Here is a 23023-nt window from a genome sequence, read left to right as displayed (position 1 = left end):
CATAAATAATAAATCATCAATATTTATTAATAATTGTATAGTAATAAATATATCTACAAAGCTATAATTAGTTAATAATTGAAATCACACAAATAGATTACATTTATTAACATGGTAATCGTTAATCTTGCATGGTGACGTCACTTATTACACAGCAATTTACACCAACTAACTCACCTTTAGCTGAAATCCCTTATAAATTAATTTTCCTCTCGTTCTACAGCTGGCGCAAGTTGCTGCAATAAAAGAATATCCTCACCATTGACTACAGGATTACCGTCGGCTTATGGTTGATTTCAATATAAACTGTATTGAAATCAATTTTAAGTTCCGCTATGTTTGTTTGTTAGAAACCGACATTGCTCACATTAACAGTATGTCGTTTTCTCCTTAAGCCTGATCACATTTTTGGGTCATTCTTCTTTCAACATTCGTGAGCTTGTTTGACCAGTATCAGCAGTTTCATTTCTGAAGGTACGCAACAAGACTGTCATCTGTACGCTGCTCAGGCAAATCAATTTATTTTAACATATTTTCCTTTAAATCATGTCGTGATAACGCTTGCAGTATGACATTAGTGCATGGTGTTGAAGTGACTTGCAGAAATTAATTCCGTAAGATTTTATATGTCGGAGTTCAACCTTCCAAACACACAACTACCATAGGTCTTCATTCATACCTGGAGACATCTCCAGACCTCGGCTTTTACAATTCACGGCTACAATGATGCACTTAGACAAAATGTGTTATCCGAGCATCTGCTGCTCACTGGTTACAATACCGTGCTTATTTCATAGATTTTCCAATGAGTATATTTCCTGTTGATGATTTCCATTATTTCGGCCTGTCACTTTTTCATGGCAAATTTGCGACAGCAGCGAAGTGGATAAAAAGTTTGTTCACAGTGTATTTGTAATGTTCCTGAGGTGAAACAACACGAATTGAGTGTTTAACCTCGGCAATACCTGTAGGCATTGGTATTGCTCTGTATAATTTTCCATTCACCCCATATAATTGTACTGTTTTGAAAATCTTTTCTTTGGGTACCCTGTTATATATTTTCCCAATCTACAAAACTTAAGTACGGATCCTTGTTATATTTCCATGATTTCTCAACTATTTGTCTTAAAGTGAAAATCTGATCTTGACAACTTCTATTTGGCTTGAACCCAGCTTGTTCTTCTCCAAGTTTTTCTTCCACAATCTTTCTCAACCTCTTTTCAAGTATGCTTGCGCAAATCTTAGCAGAGAAATTCTTCTTAATTCTTCTTAATTTAGCTTTATTCCCGTTTTTTATAGATGGATACAATGCGAGCTCTACTCCAATCATTGGGAATTCGACCTTCTGTCCAAGCCATCTGAAGTATGCAGTGTAGCCACTGAAACACGATTATACCTCCATACTTGAGCATTTCTAGTTGAATGTCATTTACTCCCGCTGGCTTTCTGCACTGCAAGTTTTTGACATCTTTTTTTACCTTAGTCTAACTTCGTCTAACTGTTTGAAAAATATTTCTTTGTTTCTTTCAAATCATATGCATTTTGTTGTTGACTCCATTATCCCAATCATTATGCGCTTTTGCGAATATTTAATGGGATAATGGAGTCAACTTTAGATCAATTTTTGATCTTCCGAAAAAAAAAGCGAACTTTTTATATGCATTTGATATTATTTTCATTAAGGAGTGGAACAAGGAAATTGAGATGAGGAAAATATGCCGTGTAACACTTACCTTGTTAATATTAATAGGCCATATATGGCTAAAGCATTGAAAGCGTCGCCACAATAATACCTAATACTTTTAAATTTTGTGAATATGTCGATAAAAAATTAAAGAAAGTTTCAGCAGACGTTTTGTATTATTTTGATTATTAGGAGAAAACTAAGTCGCCTTTTTCTAGTTAATCAATAATCTGGGTTCCTTTCAAACTGAACGTGAATATTTTAAATAAGAATCAGCTCTTTGATTTTCTGTATATATTTTATATTTCATCTGTAAACACGACCTGTTTCTGACGTCTGTTTATCTTACGAGTTGATAAATCTAGTTTTTTGATCATATTTCATTCAACGTGCACATCGCAAAGTTTTCTACGCATTGAAAATTCAGTATTCAGAGTTTTATTCCACTTTCACCGCTTAAATTACGCGTCACGCATCACAAACGTAAAATGGGAGACAGCGAGATGCATCTCTAAGAGTTTTGAAATAGTGCACAGCAATGTGTTCTGTTTTGGCGTTGCACACCATACAGGAATAAGAATACATATTCATTTAATTAACCAGTCCGTGGTTACTTTGAAGTCACGTGATGATTGTATACCGACTCCTGCACGGGGTAGTCCACAACACAATTATTTTCTTGATAAACTGAGTTTTATCGAATATTTACTGCTTCTAGAAAAGGAAGATCTGATTATTGACGTAGGTAATAAGAAGATATTCACATTAATATTCACATTCATGTCAGTTTATAAGGAACGTTTAGACAGCGATTGAATAATTCAAGACCTTTCATCTTAAGTTATAAATGCTTTGTTTTTGAACATATATTTCTGCATTAAATCAAAAGAACCATCAAAGGGGAGGCTTTTCAAATATAATTGAATCAGATTTTTCTGACGGTGGTTCCTGATGCCAAACAGGAATCATATTCGTCAAACTATACGATGGATACCTGTGGAGTGCGTTTGAAACATCGCGAAGTGGAGGCCCTTGGGTGCCAAGATTATTTTGAAATATATTCGTTGTAATCCCACATGTTGTAAGGTCGAATATCAAAGTAGTTTAAAAGTCGAAATGAGCAAATAAATTAGATTAAAATGGCAACGATATCAGAGGCAGGATAAGAAGAATGATCAAAACGTAGAAAAACACAAGTTAAATTCGTTGCATATGTTCCATGAACTAGGGTCATCTCTATTAGCGTGTAATGAAGTTTCGAAAATACTTTATTTTATTTTATAAATGTAAATGAGCCGTTCGTAAACATAAACACACCTGGACTAACAACAGTTCTAATTAAATTAAATTGAACACATAAACACACCTGGACTAATAACAGTTCTAATTAAATTAAATTGAACATATAAATTAGCAGCGTAAAATTATCTTATAAATTTTATCTATAAAGAATATAAAGGTGTATTTCGTTATTAAAATAAAAAAGTGTAAATAAATTTTTTATTTCAATTATTTTCTAAATAAAACATTAATAGTTACTTATGCGGTAATATAAATACGTTTTTATATACTAAAGTATAAATACTACAAGAAAATCTCCACTTTTGTTTGTACAGCTTAAAAGGCTGCTTCTTTCTCGATTTCGTCTATATGCGCATCATAGCAACGAAAGGAGGTTGGAAGAAGGCTTCAGTGAATACTTCGACGAAGCTTAACTGTCTTGATAGTTACAGCAAGAACTACGTCAAAAACTTCATGTATCTCCGCATTTCTTCCTTACTTTTCTTCTTTTATGTCTCCTTTGAAGGATTATTCGGTCACTTTTTATGTAGGCGTAAAATTTCAGGAAATAGCAAAAAAAAAAAAAAAGGTGGAGAGAAATAAAACCGGCGACATAGCAACACCAAATGTAATTTTTTATTATTATTATTGTTTGTTGGAGCATGAAGGGCAAACTAGTGGAGATCTCTTGTTTCAAAGGGCTTTAACACTCAGTCGAAAGCCGGACCGACTAAAAGGGTTTTTATCAAACTTCCTGATACAGAGTGCTTTAAGGTGTTGCCATTTATTTACAAAACTTTACCTTACTTTGAGACTTACTTAAATAATTGTCATTGTATATTGATGATTCTTACAAATATAATTTTATTTTTAAATTTTTAATCTTAAATATTTCAAAACATTACGAAACAATTACAGTAGTTAAATTAAACTGAATGCATTATTATTATTATGATTATTATTATAATCATTATTTAACACCATGAAATTCAACGATTTATTGTGGAAGACAGTGGACTTGTCCATTCTAAAATGTTCCTAAACTATATGAAACAACACTTACGCCATCTGTGGGTATGACAAAGGGAACTATAAATATCCAACTTAAAGAATCGCATCATTTTCAATGATGGGAACCAAAAATTATTAAGTAATAAAATTAGTGCCCTTTTTTTTTCTCTGAAGTTGAAAAGAATAGTTGAAGGTCTGTGTGTGCGTGAGCGCGCATGCTTGTGTATGCGTAGAAGGTAGTTCTTATTTCCAGAAACTTTACAATATCAATGCCCTCTTAAAAAAGAAAGAAAAAGCTTCATAATTGCCAGAAACAGTATCAATTATGGAGAAAATAGTATCAACCAAAGTATAAAGAAAGAAAATGCACGATAAGATAAAAAATAAAATAAATAAAATAAAATAAACAAGATAAAATTTTCATTAAGTATCTGAACTTTCTAAATCGCGACAAGAATACGCAGTTTACGACTTGCTTTGCTATATATAATAGTATTTTATTTAGAAGACAAGGTCTGTAATGAGGACTGTGCCTCACCTGTCATTAGAACATGGATAATGTTTCAATGGGTTCATAGACATTTCCCATCTATTGCCATCTTGAAGAGTGACGGGGGAATCAGTTTGTGTGTGCATTTTTTATGCTAATCGATAAGGATGTGTGCGTGTGACATTATTGTTTGGAATTTTGCGAATTTTAAGGACAAATACTCATTTGCTATGGCGTGGATAAAAATATGGGTATTTCATACACCACTCCTTTTTAGGACTTCCAGGGTAACAAATGGCAATGCTGTAGCCCATGAAGTTTTAACTGAGGTTCGGCTATTGCCGTTACTTAGCCATGACTAGAACTTTTTAGCTCAATAACACTCCATCCACACAGATTTTCTTCATTCAGATGACGGGATAAAGAGTCAAGGACTCAGTCCATCGCCCAGTTCTTTTAAGAACTTTAAGAACTTAACCAAGTGAGAATCCATCTGAAAAAGTCCTTTTTAGGATTTCCAGGGTAACAAATGGCAATGCTGTAGTCAATGAAGCTTTAACTGAGGCTCAGCTATTGCCGTTACCCAGTCATGACTGGAGCTTTTTAGCTCAATGACACCCCATCCACACAGATGTTCTTCATTCAGATGACGGGATAAAGAGTCAAGGACTCAGTCCATCGCCCAGTTCTTATAAGAACTCTAAGATTAACCAAGTGAGATGAAAGACTGAAAAAGTCCTTTTTATGACTTCCAGGGTAATAAATAGCAATGCTGTAGCCAATGAAGTTTTAACTGAGGCTCGGCTATTGCCGTTACCCAGCCATGACTAGAGCTTTAGCTCAATAACACCTCAACCATACAGATTTTCTTCATTCAGATGACGGGATAAAGAGTCAAGGACTCAGTCCATCGCCCAGTTCTTTTAAGAACTCAAGAACTTAACCAAGTGTGGATTCATTGAATCCAACACCCTTGGAGGGTAATGGATGGCAATGCTGTAGCCAATGAAGTTTTAACTGAGGCTCGGCTATTGCTGTTACCCTCCTGCCATGATCAGAGCTTTAATTGCTCAATAACTCCCTATCCCTACACTGTCCTCTACAGATATAGATAACGGGGAAGATGAAAAGCATTCCTGCTTCGCCCCTTTAAGCCAGTCCTTATAAGGAATATTTCTTAACCAAGTGTTCCGACTATATTACATTACATCGGAATATGGCAGTTAAAAACTGTTTCTTTCACTTACTTTGAAAACTAACTGCGTGATGCGATAAAAAAAAACTATATATATATATATATAAAGATTTCATATGAAAATGGAAAAATTACAGTTGAAGCAAATTATTTGTTTCTGGTGATTTTATTTGTTTCTGGTGATTACTTGGCGTATTCATTAATAAAAGGAACGCTGAATGAGAACAGATTAAAATTATTTAATTTTTTTCTTCTTCGCAAACGCTTCTGATTACCATTGTGACTTTTTGAGAAGAAGAAAAAAAAGGAAATAATTTGAATCTTGAATCTACTTCTCTAAATATGCTCCCATTGCTAACAAACGGCAAATGGAAAAACAGACGCCGAAATAAATAAACCAAAACGAAATCTCGTTATCCGCAACGACTCACAAGGAATCTTTGAAATGCAAGTTGATAGTGGCACGAATATAAATTAAAGTTAGACGGAAGCAAACCAAAGAAGTAAATATAAGTTCACTTAGTGGAAAGGAACATTTCCAAATTAAACATATTGGTCCTAACGAAGATTCCCGTTCAAGTGGATGAATTATTTTCAAGACACATAATTGAAATGGCTAAAATGTTGCATTTCATTCACTTTAATGAGCTGTTTCTTTCTCCGCTCCATAAAATGACTCGAATAATAATAAAATTTGAGAAAGAAAACTGCTTTCATCAAAGGCTTTTTGAAAGAAGTCAAATTCGTAATGCGTCACTAAAAGATTAAAATACATGAACTGGAGAACATCGATCGTAAAAATATTCTGCGCAACTGAATTAAGTAATCCACGTATTTGAAAGTAAAGAAGCACTAAAATACTTCAAGCGTAAAGATTCTAACATTTTATGAAAGGGACAAAAGTTTTGTAAACAAAGTACTGAATAAATTCACGGGATAATATTTTTCCTCAAACACAAAATTGAGGCGAAATTACTTTAAGAGAAAACTGGCGATTTTGAGAAGATCTATTTTCTCATAAGCTTAAATTTCTATGGGAAGTTTGGCATTGCCGCATACATATAATATGAGAGGAACTTTCTCAATTTTCCTCACGATAATCCATTAACTCTATTTCAGATTTCTTTAATAATATACTTCGCGTTAAAAGATTCACTACCAACCTCTTTTCTGAATGGATAGTAATAGGGTTGCAGTAATGTGTTTCTCAAAGAATCTAATAAAAGTTGGCCTTCTTGTAAGATATATTCGTTGTTAGCCCCGAGTAGCCGTCGAGGATGCGAGATGGGATTTTTCCCTTGGAGAACATGGAACTTGTACATAAATAAAGGAATTTAGTTTAGTTCTGCAAATAATTCAAAAATCTCTGTTGTCACGATCGTGTAATTTATTACAAATTCACGCATTAAACTGCAATAAGATAATTATTCCTATCTACGTCATATCCTATGTTTATCAAGAAGTGCATTCAACGGCTGGTTTATCTGTTTTAAATGCCGAAAACCATCCGCCTTCTAACTCACAATTTTTAGCTAAATATTCATGGAGTCGAGCTATAATATCGAGGGATAAAAGGTTTATAAATTTATTATTATATTAATATATTAAATTTATAAAATCACTTAATTTCTTTTTAATTAAAGCACTAAGAAAAAAAAGTTTATTCCTTCAGGATATTTTAATGTACTAGTGAGGCATCTCCTTCCAAAGGTACCACTCATTCTGGATGCTATTAGTTTCAGATTTTTTTTTTTTTTTTCAGTAGCCAATGTTATTTATCTGATAAAAAAATAGATATTGTGCCTTTACATGCTCCGGTTAATTACTTAGAGATTTTTCGGTGGCCGCAGATAAACCACAGGCATAACTTGAATTGGGAGTTCATTGTTATCGTCCTGGATACCATAGAAACTGGACAAGCAAGAGTTAATTTTATCTGCTGTCTAGGAGTATCCATGAGCATGGAAATTTATTAAAATCCGCATAGAAAGTATTCTGCTATATATCAACAATTTCTTTTAAGAAATCACTATTGAATATTTTTACGCAATATTGTCTCTGATCGTGTCTTCTAAATAAGTGAAAACCCATCATCTCCTTTCGTCCAATATCACCTTTCTTACCAATATCCACCAAGGACGAATCTAAATTAATTGGGACCATCTATTCGCTAACATTCTTTTCTGGAAGTTTACCGTTCCTGAAGCGTAACACCACTTTTAATTAAAATTTCGGTTACTTTATTTGGCGTTATTGCAAATTCACGCATTCAAGGAATGCGTGTCCCACTATTCATCTCATCAATACCCAACATAAAAATATGGCGCCACTGATTTTATTACTACAGTGTTTTTGATTTAAGAAGGGAGCGCGTCTTGTGAGCAGTTAAATTCTAGTTAATGTTTATATTTAAGATATTAATTAGATAATATATTAATATATATAAATAAATATTATATGTATATAAATAGCTTATTTATACTTATATTGTAAATATTTATACTTATATATAATTATTGTAAATATAGATATGTATGTTAGTTAAATGGCTATGTCATATTTAACTTTGTAATTGATAAAACTGGATACATGAACATTTGATCTAATTTGACTTCGAAGATTTCGTTATTTCATTGCAACTTTGTCTTGAACCGACCTTTAACCAAGAGATGTTATAACCAAGAAATGGTATAAGAAACTGCAATTCATCCTTAAAGTCCTTAAAAGGACTGGCTAGATGGGCGAAGCAAGAGTGCTTTTCATATTCCCTGTTATTTGAAGAGGACAGTGAAGGATAGGGTGTTATTGAGCTATTAAAGCTCTGATCATCACAGGAAGGTAATAGCAATATTGAGCTCTTTAAGCTCTGATCATGGAAGGAAGGTAACAGCAATACATATTAAAACTCTGATCATGGCATGAAGGTAATAGCAATATTGAGCTATTAAAGCTTTGATCATGGTAGGAAGGTAACAGCAATATATATCTGAAGAGGACAGTGAAGGATAGGGTGTTATTGAGATATTAAAGCTCTGATTATTGAGCTATTAAAGATCTGATATCTGAAGACGATAGTGAAGAATAGGGTGTTATTGAGCTATTAAAGCTCTGATCATGGCAGGAAGGTAACAACAACATTAAAGCTCTGATTATTGAGCTATTAAAGCTCTGATATCTGAAGAGGACAGTGAAGGATAGGGTGTTCTGTTATTGAGCTATTAAAGCTCTGATCATGGCAGGAAGGTAACAGCAATAACCAAGCTAGAACTGCATTGGCTACAGCATTGCCATCCATTACCCTCCAAGGGTATTATTAATCATGCATCTCACGTTCATTTAACGTCCCTCCCAGGATGGATGTCCTTATCCTTATAAGGACTGGCTTAAAGGGACGAAGCAAGAATGCTTTTCATCTTCCCCGTTATCTGTAGAGGACAGTGTATGGATAAGGTGTCATTGAGCTATTAAAGCTCTGATCATGGCAGGAGGGTAACAGCAATAGCCGAGCTTCAGTTAGAACTTCATTGACCACAGCATTGCAATCCTTTACCCTCCAAGGGTATTGGGTTGAGTGAATCAATCACCCTTGGACTCACCTCCAGGATGGATGTTTTTTTTTTGCAATTACTTCAATCAATATCACGTAAAATTAAGAATGGTGCTTTAAATTTATTTTAATTTTAAATATAATATTTCATTACAAAGAGAGAAATGTAACTATTTTACATAAATCTTTAAAAGTTTCTATATTATATATTATATATATATATATATATATATATATATATATATATATATATATATATATATATATATATATATATATATATATATATATATATATATAATAAGTCATGTTTTGAAAACAATCTTATTTTCTAAATCAATTAAAAAAACGAAAAAAATCGCTAACTAAAAACCGAAATCCAAGGATATTTTAAGTGTGTAAAGAAAAATAAGCTATCACTACCAAATATTTTTGATATTTGAAATTTTTGATAAATATTTGACTGTTCATCAGGTTTGGTCATGTTTCAACACATCACAAGTAACCCAAATGATAAAAGAAAAATAAAACAAAATGAAAATTAATAATAGATTGATGCTCTCTATTCATAATATTTATTTCAATTTGCGTGATGAGCACATTTAAGAATAGCAGAATTCATTTTATCTCTGAAAAATTCTCATTAAAATAACGACAATAGTTCAGATATTTAATGAGAAACAGTTTTTTTAAATAAAAAATAAAGGTTATTCATCTGTAAAAATATTAATACAAAAATTTAATGTCAAGTGTCCAATGAATATTAATGATAATTTTGCATGCAACTCTGAAGTGAATTTCTGCACACAAAATCGAAATATCATTTTGTTATAAATAGCTATTCAATAAGAAAAGCTGAGAATGATCGTCACTTTTATGAAAAACCCGTCTTCTCTTTGTTTACTGATATTTCATTTCGAACATATTTATTTACATGAAATCTGGGAGATGGCAGCACAGTCAAATACGAATTCAACCAATCAGAAAGATGCAATTTTCGAAATTTCAGATGGTCTTGATAATGATCTAGAAATACGGCATCATGTTATTTAGAAACATTCAGCAACGGAACATAAGAGGTAGATAACCGTTTGAGCTTACTTGAAGAAAAATAAATAAATAAAACCTACACTTATGAGTGGAATTTTCTTCATATTTTCCGGTGTGTGTTTGTATGGGTGGGTGGATGATCTCTTAAAGTCTCAAGCAGTCTACGAGAGGGAAAAGTATCCAAACAGATAATGGGATCGATATTAATATGAGAAATGACATTTATCTTAATCTTTATTCAATCATTTGGCATCTAAATTATCACATTATATCTGTTTTGGTTTAAAAAAATAGAAACTGACTTTATAAAATAATAGAAACTACCTAATGATGAGAAGTACAACATAACTTGCTCTTATCATCATGTTCACCAAAATAAAAGAAGAATCAAATATATATATATATATATATATATATATATATATATATATATATATATATATATATATATATATATATATATATATATATATATATATATATATATATATATATATATTCCTATTTTATCTGATGTAATATATCTGTCTATTTATAATTTAAACAACCTTCCGTCCCAATACCAAACTCAGTGTAGAGAAGCGATCCTGAAAGCCCAAGAACAACTCCTCCTAGAAACACCGACACGTGAATTCATTGGCGCATCCAGGGAAGGGGCCAAGGGGCCCTTCCCCCCAAAAAAAAAAGAAAAAGGAAAAATGACTCGTAAATTCTCCAAAAATCTTTTCTTAATTAAAATTCTTTTTTTTTTCATTTATGTTGTGTCGTGTCTTCTATTTCTATACTACTTATGAATTAGCGGTCACATAAGGTGGGAATACCCTCTGGCTCTCGGGAATCACGGCCGTTGTGAACGCAAGGCGAACGAAGTAGTGCTCGGACGGACCGAGATCCACTTCGTTTGCCTTAGCCGGGCCAGAGAAGATCACGGGTATCATGTATTGGCGATCACTGCAGATGCTCAGTCATAGGTCGTATGCAATGCCTAGTGTGTATTCTCAAATCGTCTACTCAACTCGACCCCCCTCCCCCAAGATTAAATCTTGAGTACTCGGCCCCCTCCAAGATTAAATCCTGAGTGCGCCACTGCGTGAATTTATGTGAATACATCTAGAAAAATGTTTAATTTCCCTTCCATATTCAGAAATAATAACATTTGATAAACATTCGAGCACACCTTCCAAATTCTACGTTAAATGAAGAGTAATAATCCATGCTTTACTTCAAGTGGTTTTTCGATTACTACATTATTATTATATAATACATTACATTACAATAATTTATTTGTTAAGATTAAATTAATATCACATCATATAAATTACATTGACAATTGACAATTGATTTTTATGTCTTAAGGGTGAAGCAAGATGCTTTTCATATTCCCGGCTATCTGTGGTGGTTACAATGAGGGTAAAATTTACGAGCAGTTTGCTCGCCCTGAATGGGTATGGAGATTATGCATCGTTATAGGAGGCTAATATAGCTTTTGGTCTTCTATATTTGAATATGTCCGTTGCCTCGTATGCTGCAGCTTGCTGAACCAAATCGTTGGGGTATGTGGACGTCTTTAGAAAAAACTTGGATGCTAAGGATTGTAGAAGAGAGAGAATATAGGGAATATTTGTGTCTCTGTGGAGTTGATTGTTTCTAACATACCACGGGGCGTTCAGAATCATTCTCAAGCACTTGTTCTGCACTCGCTGTATTTTGATAATGTTAGTATTAGAGGTGTGGCTCCAGGCCGGAAAGGCATAGGTGATTACACGACGAATCGTCATCTGGTATAGTTGCAATTTGATTCTGTTACTGAGCTTGCTCTTTCTATTAATTAGCGGATAGATCTGAGCTATGGCTTTAGATGCTTTTGGGCACGCAGACTTGATGTGTTGGTTGAAAGATAGCTTTTTGTCGAGAATTACACCCAGGTAATTTGTTTCTGTCTGCCAGGGAATTTTAGTATTCGATAGTAACACATCTCCTGCAGGAGATATTGGTCTTTTTGAGAAAAGAACGGCTGAGCTTTTCAGGGGGTTGACTTCCAATCCCCACTTGGAGAACCAACCCTCCACCCTCCAGCTTTAGAAGGTTTTCTTGAAGCTTTCTGGTAATGAAATGAGGTCTGAGCAATCTGGTTAGTATTGCCGTATCGTCCGCATACAGGGCCAAAATGGAAGTCATCGGATTGTGCAGGATGTCTGACATGTATACAGAAAACAGCAATGGAGCCAGTAGAGATCCCTGCGGCACTCCAGCAAAGATATGGCGCTGGGACGATGTAGAACCGTTGATTTTCACTTGTATGGATCTATTCTGAAGATATGAATGGATAATAAATTACGTAAGTCGTTCATAATTTTCTTTTATTAGAAGGCTAACAACCCCTGTTCTAGAGCAAGCATCTTATCACAGAGGAACGTGATTGGCCAAATTTTATAGTTGTAACCAATCACAGTTTAAGTAGATGTCTACATTTTAATTAACCGCGCCTACGTAGTAGGACAACACATACAAACCAATGCAATTCCATTCTCTCATTTCATAACATTACATCGGAATAAAGAAGCGTATACTTCTCTGTTAAATTTTATATCATCGGTAAATTGAACCAAACACATAGATTTTAATACGAGGAGGTCTACCTCGGATTAAACCACACTTCAAAACCTCACATTAAATTTGCTGTTGACAGTGTGACTAGGGGAGAAAGAATTATTTGTGAATAATACCTTGGTTAGAAAAAAAAATCATCATTGTGAACTTGACAATTTTTGCGAAGCAGGGAAAATTGGCGACTTCCAAAACCCTCCATAAGCATTCGGTGGGTTTCTACAGCAGAGATTGAAGCACAATTTGATGCAGATTCTTTATTCCTTAAAATACCTTATTTCAGTTGGAGAAGAAAACCATCAAACCACGACGTTACAAAATGCACGTAAGCCAAGAATGCAGCCTCTCAGCTTGCGTGCTGTTGGCATACTGATTCACAAAAGAGTGCTGCTCTCCCTTTATAGAGGCGTAACGCCGCAACGCAAACGGTTCGCGCATACTGTTCAAATTCCATGAACCTTTAGGTAGCAACTCGTACATCCTCGATGTTATGCAATTATCAAGAACTACACGTCTAAGTTTCTGATCAATTAATCATTTCTGGTCGAATTTTCTCATCGCAAAACAGACAAATCCACGGGATATTCTTGACTGATTATTTTATGTTTTTCCTCATATTTTGCGTTGATTTTCTCCTTTCAACTAAGACTGGAGTGAATGTTTTTTTGCTTTCTTTCTTTTAAAGCAACAGATGGAACTGTTAGTCGAATCTTTAACAAAATCGTAAATTTGCACCGGAGGTCCTAGGAATAAAATGGATGCAACAAAACTCGCTTGCGGTAGACTTACGATGTCTATCAAGGAGACACCGATGTGGTCGTAAGGAAGGGATGTTAACGGGAGTTTTGCTGTTTGGAAAGCGAACGGTTTTTATTTATGTCGAAGAAAAGCCACATGATTTGCTGTTGTGTATTGGAATAGCCAAACAACTGAATGGTTGCAAATGTTTGTGTTTTCGCATTGGCAATAAAATAAAGAAATGAACGCCACTTGTGCAAAGTGCAGTCAAGTTAAGCGATGACTGCAGAACCAAAGAACAGATGGTTGCTTCAATTACAGTTCCAGCAATTGGTCTCGTGATGAAGGATACAATAAAAAAAAATCAGCGTGAAATGAAGGAAACGGTTCAAATTAAATAATCAACCAACTGATTCTATTTGTAGATAGATAGATAAATAAGTAATTATATGAAGAGCCAAAGGCTTCAACTCGGCAACATGAACTTATTTAAGTTAAGGGGTATTATATTATATTATATCTCATATTGTTTCTTAGCCGAATAAGAAACTCAAAGAGTTTCATGCCGAATATAGAAACTATATGAAGTTCGGCGATTCCAAGCGTAAGCAAATATCTGGATAGTGCAACACCTGACCCATTTGGTAGTGCAAACTAAGGCAACTCATAGTAAGGGTGGAGCAATCTCCGATCACTATTCTTGGTATTTACCCAAAATGTGAACTTAGCTCCTAGGAGTTGTATTACTGTTCTACATTATGAGAGAAGGTCACTACCCAGACCGGTTTCAACCTTTATTGAGGTTTCATCAGTGAGTAGAATGGGAGTTCATGTCTTTCATCATCGGCCTATGGAGTATAAAGATGTGCTGAGGGTCAGCAGGTAGTGAGAGAGAAAGAAAAAGAAAATAAAGGTAGAGTGAGATAGTAATAGGTAATAAAGAGGCCTCAGTCAATGTGTTTGACTAGATAACCTACTAGAGGTTGTGGCCAACCAGATCTGCTGACATCATCTCTTGACATCTGTTCTTATAGCTTTCATCTGTCAAACATCTTTTACGATGTTTGACAGATGAAAACAGAACTTTACACACACAACAAAAAAAAACAAACAGACCAAAAAGTGAGACAAATAAATTCTGGGGTAAATCAGAAGGAGAACTGGTATAATTTTTCTAGAAAAATAAGAAACAAGTGGACTGTAAAATTGGGGGAAGAGCCTGTCCCGAGTGATGCATCCCACCAGGGGTGCACTGCCTCGATGTAAGCCTTCACAGCTCGGGTTTTATCAGGCCGATCTCCTCCTGTGTGAACTAGATATAAAACGAAAAGACAAATCCTTGTAGTCTTGTTAGTTATTTCCCCAAAGCCTTCTACTAAATTTCTTGAAGATCCATGCACTGTCCTCTAGGATATCATTTTTGTTTAATCCGTTCAAAGTGTGACATAGCTGAGTTTTTGTTTCCTCGTTTAGTTCCTTCAGATGACCCTTTATTTCGTCTGTCGTGGCTGTGTTGATGTCGTCAATGTAGACGTCTAACCAGTCGAAACTTATTTTATCGTGCCGAAGGGTGAACGCTGGCTGTATTCCTGTGTGGTGCATTATTATGAACAGGTTTTCTGCAGCTGCTATGGGTCCCCCATATCGTCTTAATATTATACCTCCATTTATATGCCTGTCTTTATGAGGGTCGGATTCTTCATCAGGTTCGCCCGATGGGGTTATGTTATCCGTTTTTGGTTTCTTTTTATCTTTTTCCTCTTGGCTTATGGGACGCTCTTCTGTGGCATTAGTAGCTTTCATTTCCTCTGCGTCTTCTTCCTTTTTTTAGATTCCCGGTTATTAGACTCCTTTTTTTTTCTTGATTTTCTGTGCCGAAATGTCTGTAGAGATCTCCATTCCTTTCTCTTCTGTGTCTTCTTTGATGATTTCTGCATTAGAATCTTCTCTTATGTTGTGGTCATTCTTTTTCTTTACCTCTGCTGAGGTTTCTATGGCGGCGGCTGGGTTTTCTGTCGTTGTTGTGACAGTTCCGGCGTTAAGTACAGGGATAGCCTCTTCATTTGCCGATTCTAATTTCTCCTGTTCTGGTTCTTTTTTCCCTAGATTTGGCAGGTATGACAGTGCCCCTATTCGTTTGGCATGCGTCCTGTTGGCACAAGCGTTTATCTTGTGTGTTTGTTCCCCACATTTCAGGCAAGGTGCCTGGCACTCATCTAGGGTATGTCCTGCCGCCATGCAGTTCCTGCATTTGTTCTTGGGGCAATCTTTACCTAGATGCTCCAGAGAACTGAACTTATAACACTGTTTCTTAACTCCAGGGTATAACGCTGTTTCTCTGCCAGGGTAGTTAACTACTACCCTGGCAGAGCCTAGAAAGATAAAATTGGCGACTTCGGCCTTCATTTCCATACGGAAAGTTACCTGGCCAGTCTTTCAGTTGGGGAAGTCTGTATCGTTAGCGATTTTGACGTCGCGTACTACTCCCTATTTCGAAAACACTTTGTTAATATTTCGGTCCCCACCTCAAGATATTCTACAGGGAACCTCTCTATCCTAATTGTCTTGAAAACACTCGCTACTAGAAAGGGAAGTTTTTTTTCCCTTGACATTCTAGTCCTTTAGTTAACTTGTTCCTGGTTTCCACATTCTTTACTACTACCTGGAACCTGCCTACCCCATAAAGGGTAAAGCCAACTATATTTTCTGTCCCTACTGCTTCGCTAAGAGCTTTCGCCAACGTCCTCTTCTGTATCTCGGCGTCCGCTTCGATGCCAAAGGTCCTGACTCGCGGTGAAAACGAAATCATTATTTAGTATTTAGAGAAAATACTAAGTGAGTAGGTAGAACTTGTTAATACCAAGTTTGTAGCGAACAGAACTTACATCCCTTCTATGAGAATTGCCAAGAAGGTGTCTTAATAAATTATTAATTATATGAAGAGCCAAAGGCTTCAATTCGGCGACATGAACTTATTTAAGTTAAGGGATATTACATCCCATATTGTTTCTTAGCCGAATAAGCAACTCAAAGAGTTTCATGCCGAATATAGAAACTATATGAAGTTCGGCGATTCCAAGTGTAAGCAAATACCTGGATAGTGCAACACCTGATCAATTTGGTAGTGCAAACTGAGGCAACTCATAGTAAGGTTGAAACCGGTCTGGGTAGTGACCTTCTCTCATAATGTAGAACAGTAATACAGCTCCTAGGAGCTAATTTCCCATTATGGGTAAATATCAAGAATAATGATCGGGGCTTGCTCCACCCTTACTATGAGTTGCCTCAGTTTGCACTATCAAATGGGTCAGGTGTTGCACTATCCAGGTATATATGCTTACGCTTGGAATCGCTGAACTTTATATAGTTTCTATATTCGGCATGAAACTCTTTGAGTTTCTTATTCGGCTAAGAAACAACATGGGATTTAATATCCCTAACTTAAATAAGATGGATAAATAGATATATAGAGAGAAAATCAACGTACATAATACAAAATGAATTCATAGAATCTCTTTCGTAAATGTGAAACAATATCAACAATGGATTATTGTAATGGTTTATTATTTCTGATTGTTAAAATATCATGATCATATTATATATTACTAGGGGGGGGCTACGCCCTCTTGCGCCTACGGCGCCCAACCCCCCGATTTCCGGGCTGGTAGGTCATGACTGATTATATGCGGTTGCCCCTGTGTTGCACTCATTACCTTTAAGAGAGAACTACCTACCCAATGGTAGTGCAACACAAGGGCAAGCCGTAGCAAAGGTGGAGGAAGCATCTCGCGTTTCGTCGCCTTCCAAAAGTCATGACTTATCAAGCTGACGTCACATCCGTTTCGAATTTTATATCACATCCGTAACATAAAAACGTTTCAAATTTCGGCTTATCTTAAATTCCTTGAAACCTCTAATTAAAGGAACTTTAACGGAAGAAAGATAAATAAAGCAAGAAAAAATAAAGAAAGAAAAATAACTTCATGATTATATAGAGTAAATATTTATAATCGTGCATAATCATAAATAAACTAAATAGATCTTTTAACACCTTTTTATTTTATTTAGAGTAGATCTCAAATAACGTCACATAAAAAAGAGGTTATGAAGCATTTATTTATTTATTTATGCATTTATGCAGAATGCTTTTTGAAGGAAAAAATTGTGACATTAATCTAAATAAAAACGTTACAAATTTCGTCTTTTTTTATAGAGAGAATAGAGTAGATTAGTAATAGTATTATTAGTGATACTAAAAATTATGATAGTTATACGGGATAATAATATGTATTGTGATATGATAGTTATACGGGATAATAATATGTATTGTGATATTTAATCTCTTTACCAATGATATCAAACAGCAACAGTTTGATATCATTGCTGAACTGTTGTTATAATTAAGTATTTACCATCACTACTATGCCGATAAGTTACTATCTTCAGAACTTAATAAAAGACGGTTTTTGGCAGCTTAATAGTAGTAAATCATTGTTATATTATTAACCAATTTTAGGTTCTAATAACACGGATACGTCCCTCCCAGAAAACATTGTTATTCTAATACAAACGAGTGTCGTATGTAGCTAAGAGTTAAGTAGGAGATCTCCTCTAGAGACCAAAGGGTGGTCATTTGAGACCACTTCAAGCACCCGAAAGCAGGCTGGAGCGCTTACAACAAAAAATGAAATGTGTAATTTAAAACAACACACAAAATTTGCTTCAGTGTCGATTTTAAAAATTCGTGAAATTTTGAATTATGCTAATGAGAATTAATAGATAAAGCTACCGATGTGTCTTTTCCAAATTTAATATTGTGTTATTTATTGAAGTTTAGAATGGAACAATTCATAAGACAGCCGAAGAAGCAAATTACGTCTTCTATTGCTTGCACAACATAAATGGTTAAATGCTAAGAAACTTATTACTAAAATGCTTCGTGCGAAGGAAGAAAATTATCTTCTAAGCGGTGAATTTTTCTCTCCGAAAAGTATAGAATACACAATAACTGCTTCTTGAACTGTGGTTATTGTGTATTCTATACTTTTGTAAAGAATATCGTACAGGCTACTTACTTTTGTTGTTCCATTTCTCTTAGAAAAGAATAAAATTGTTTTGCCTCGTCTTCAGCTCTAAGACGAAAAACAAAACAAAAAAAAAACATTTTATTTGTAAAATGCTTTTTCATATGTGAAAGGCTTCTATAAAACTATAGTACACTGGATAAGGATTTTATATTTTTGTATTTTTTAAAATTTTAGCAGATCCAGAAATTCTGCTCTAGAGATCAAACATGGTATTTTTTAAGCCACTTCAGGCCTCTAATAAGCAGGGAATTGCTCTCAATAGAGAACAATAGATGGTGTATGTAGGTGAACTTGCCAATAGAGACTCCCGAATATAATCAAACTATAGAGAAGCAAATTTTATAAACGATATAAGTGATCACCGCTGCGCTTATTACACTCATGAGCGCAGGTGTGATCGCTTATTAATTTAAATGGGTATTATTGAGTGCTCTTCTCCGATTTGATGGGGAAAAAAATCCTGTTTACCCTTATGATCCTATTTCTCATTTTCATAAAATATAAATGTTTACAGTTATTTATCGTATAAGTATTGTACTTTTATGATCATAAACTGCGTTGTAAAGTTTTAAGTTAAATAAAGGTATTTTATTTATTTTAAGAACTTTTTTAAAGACACTCTCTCTCTCTCTCTCTCTCTCTCTCTCTCTCTCTCTCTCTCTCTCTCTCTCTCTCTCTCTCTCTCTCTATGTGCGTGCGTGAATGGGCGTGGCATGATGTCACGTCGCTGGTTTATCACAGACGATAGAAAATGATTCTTCTATCTTTAACCTAATTCATTGCAATGAAGAAATGGCCAACGACCTCGCAACGATACGCCTTCAAATCGAGACTTGCACTATCAGTAAAGTAGGCGTAATCTCACACTGCAAGCATTTTGCTGCGTGTTGGTTTTCTGAATGAAGATTTCAGGTGATTCTATCATAGTAGTGCGATAGAAACGCTTCAAGTTTGATCAATGAATAAAACGTGAAAACGGTTAAAGATCTCTTTATTGCAACTCTTCGTGCAAGATTACATCTCTCTTTCTCTTCGACGAGACCGAATGAACTCGTGTCAGAAAAAGCACACAAAAATCAAATCCCTTAAAAATAAGTTATTACCATCTGCTGTTTACAAGCACAGCAATAGAACTTTATTAGTCTAAATGTACAAAATCTAACGGACTGCAATGTACATTAGTTTCACACAAGTTAACACGTTGGTTTCATATTTATGCACTAGATTTCTCTTTGTTGAGAGGCTAATGGGACATAGTTCCTCAAATAGACACTCAAATTCCGTCACCAATACTCAAATCGAAACTCATCGTCAGCAGAACTGAAGACAGACATCATGTAAGAAGAATCAACGGAAAAGAAGTTGAGCAGCCAAAAGAATTCGGCTGCAGATTGGCAGGATTCGTGTAATTGGAGTTACTGAGAGGAAGAATGTTACAACAGGAGAGATTCTGCTAAATAATAAATATTAGTGGTTATGTTCAAGTCCAAAATCAAGTCCAAAAACCAAAGATAGTCCTTCCTTCCTTGAATGCTTCAAAGCGATCAAGGAAGGAAGGACTATCTTTGGTTTTTCGAGACTAAAGAAGATGATAATGCAGCACAAAAAAATAATCGGAAGAAGTTTAGAGTCACCGAGAGACGGCAGTTGACATAAACGGAAAGAAAAAGAAAGTTGGTCCTCTCCAAAGAGGACCAACGTTAGAATTTTTCACATATGCACAGCAGATTAGGAACCGAAAAGCCATTTTTAGGTAAAAAATTATGAAATAATAAACGAAGTAGGTAATTAAATCGCATACTTTCTCAAAAAATGCGTAAATAAGGTCGTTGTATTACAATTCGTCCAAATTCAAGTCATGACTTACAAGAACACTGTTCATTTACAATGAATTATAAATTGGCTCTATTGCCAAATATGTATATCTCAGATCTCAGGAATCGACTACCTTCATCATAACAGAGGGCGCTGTGTTATTTACACTGAATTTCTTTTCGCAACTTCCATACTCTTCAGCTAAAAATTGATGTTCCAATTCACACAACCTAACGAGTCGGAAGGGGCCCGTTATTCGAAACCCTGGTGTAGAACGTTCACAAAACCATACAAAATTAAGTAAATCAAAATGGGGGTAGTATGAAGTAGGTGGCGCTGTCGTATGCGCATATGATTTGTTTACTAAAAACTGAAATAAGCTAGACATATCAATGTTATTGGTGACTGCCGACATAAGAATGTTTGATAAATTTAAGCCATCCCTTCGCTTTAGTGGCTCATAGAACCAAACAGAGACTTTCTTACTCGCTTCATATAACGAACGATTGTTTGGTTATTTTTAGACACTGCTGCAAGTCTTAATAAAAGATGCTCTTCAAATGAGCGAATCCTTGCTTTGAATAACAGTGAACATAACAGACGGTGAGTTTGGCGACATATGGCATGATACATCACATTAAAGATATTTTTGTCTGTCAGTGAAACAAACTCATTCGTGTGTGAAGGTTAGTGGGGGCGCTTGAGGAAGAACTTTTGAAAGAATGCAGTTTTCCCGACTGAACTCGAAACAGATCGCATCATACGCCGGTGAACTTTACAAGGTCTTCACTAGTTTTATAGAGAAATAAGTAAAATTACTGGAGCCAGAAAATACTGTAATAATAATAATTTAGAGCTATATAAGGTTATTTACATTCCTCCATCTAACACAAAACATGTTTAGACTCTACTTGCCTATTTTTGTTTGTTTTTTACTTTTGCTTTTTGGGGCGTAGTCAAGTACATTTTATGAAATGAGTCCCTTCTAACCAGGCAGAAGGGAAATTCCAATAAATCTTTTGGAAGCGCAGATGGTGATGTAATTGATTCTGACAAAATGAATTACGGAAAACTTGTTTCTATGCAAAACAGTCGACTTTGTTTGCATTTTAGTAGTACCGAAAAAATGTGTGCAAGTAAAACTAATCTTAATATTGTTCGCTGTCAAGTGTGCCTTTTTTTTATGCTGATCCTTAGTATTTTGAAGATTATTTGTGTACTAATTAAAATAACTCTTTCTCCACGAAAGAGTTATATCGCATACTGACGAAAGAAGAGAATAATTTTGAATAACAATTGTTGAAGTGAATACAATACAAGATAAATTTGAGGAATTAAGTGATAAAGATGAAAGGAATATAGAATAAAATGTATATAAAATAATGGTAAATATATAATAGAGCATAAAACATATAAAATAATTCTAAATTTAAGAACTTTTCAGATTAAACATGTTAAACAAATAATACACTTTTTTTTTATATATATAAAGATCTTATAAATAAAGTATATATAAGTACTTCATTTATAAGGATTGATTTATTCAATCCAATACCCTTGGAGGGTAATGGATGGCAATGCTGTAGCCAATGAAGTTCTAACTGAGGCTCAGCTATTGCTGTTACCCTCCTGCCATGATCAGAGCTTTAATAGCTCAATAACACCTTATCCCTACACTGTCCTCTACAGATAACGGGGAAGATGAAAAGCATTCTTGCTTCGCCCCTTTAAGCCAGTCCTTATAAGGATAAGGACTTCATTTATAAGATCTTTATAAGTCCTTATAAAGACTATAAGGACTTTAGCATTTTTGGAAGAAATTATCTCATACATATAGTACATTATAAATTGGGGGAGAGAAGTCTGACCACACCTCCTCGCGCCCCCCCCGGACCCTTGAAGCTCTTGACCAAATTTCTTATGGTCCGATTTCAAGGTGACTAACGTGGCAACGGCATCCAATTTTCCAATGAAGAGTCAACTGCCCCAATACTGAACTGACACCTACTCACATCTTTGCCTGTCCAGCAATTGCAGCGGCCTTGCGGGAAATAGATCCTAGTCCTGAACGGCAGGTCTGTGCGAGCGGGATCATCGACATGGCTGGGAGCGCACTGGAGGCATCGAGAATTCTTCCAAGGACAAGACAACAAAAACAACATTATAAATCTTAGTTTTTAGTTTCTTATTGAAATGGAAATTTTGGTATACAAATTTTCATTTGGAATATCGATGTACACATAGAAGTGCATGCATGTACATTTTTATGTTCATAAAAGTGTAGGTATATCAACAAAATCGACATACAATTCTATGAAATAATGATAATATTATCTGCACTGCTCTTTAACACCATTATTACATGCACAAAAACATTCAGTACGAATACTAAATTAAAGTAGAATTCTATAAAAATATTCAAAAGAGATATTAGAAATGATTTGTTAGTTTAGTAGAGTAGAAATTTATCAAATAGTTGAATATAAAATTAAAAGGTAGCAATTTACGCAGTCTTTAT

The sequence above is a fragment of the Typopeltis vanoorti genome, chromosome 7, assembly GCF_054136105.1.
Source record: "Typopeltis vanoorti isolate ZY-2024b chromosome 7, IOZ_Tvanoo_1.0, whole genome shotgun sequence".
NCBI classification, from domain to species: domain Eukaryota; kingdom Metazoa; phylum Arthropoda; class Arachnida; order Uropygi; family Thelyphonidae; genus Typopeltis; species Typopeltis vanoorti.
This window is presented reverse-complemented; position numbering follows the sequence as displayed.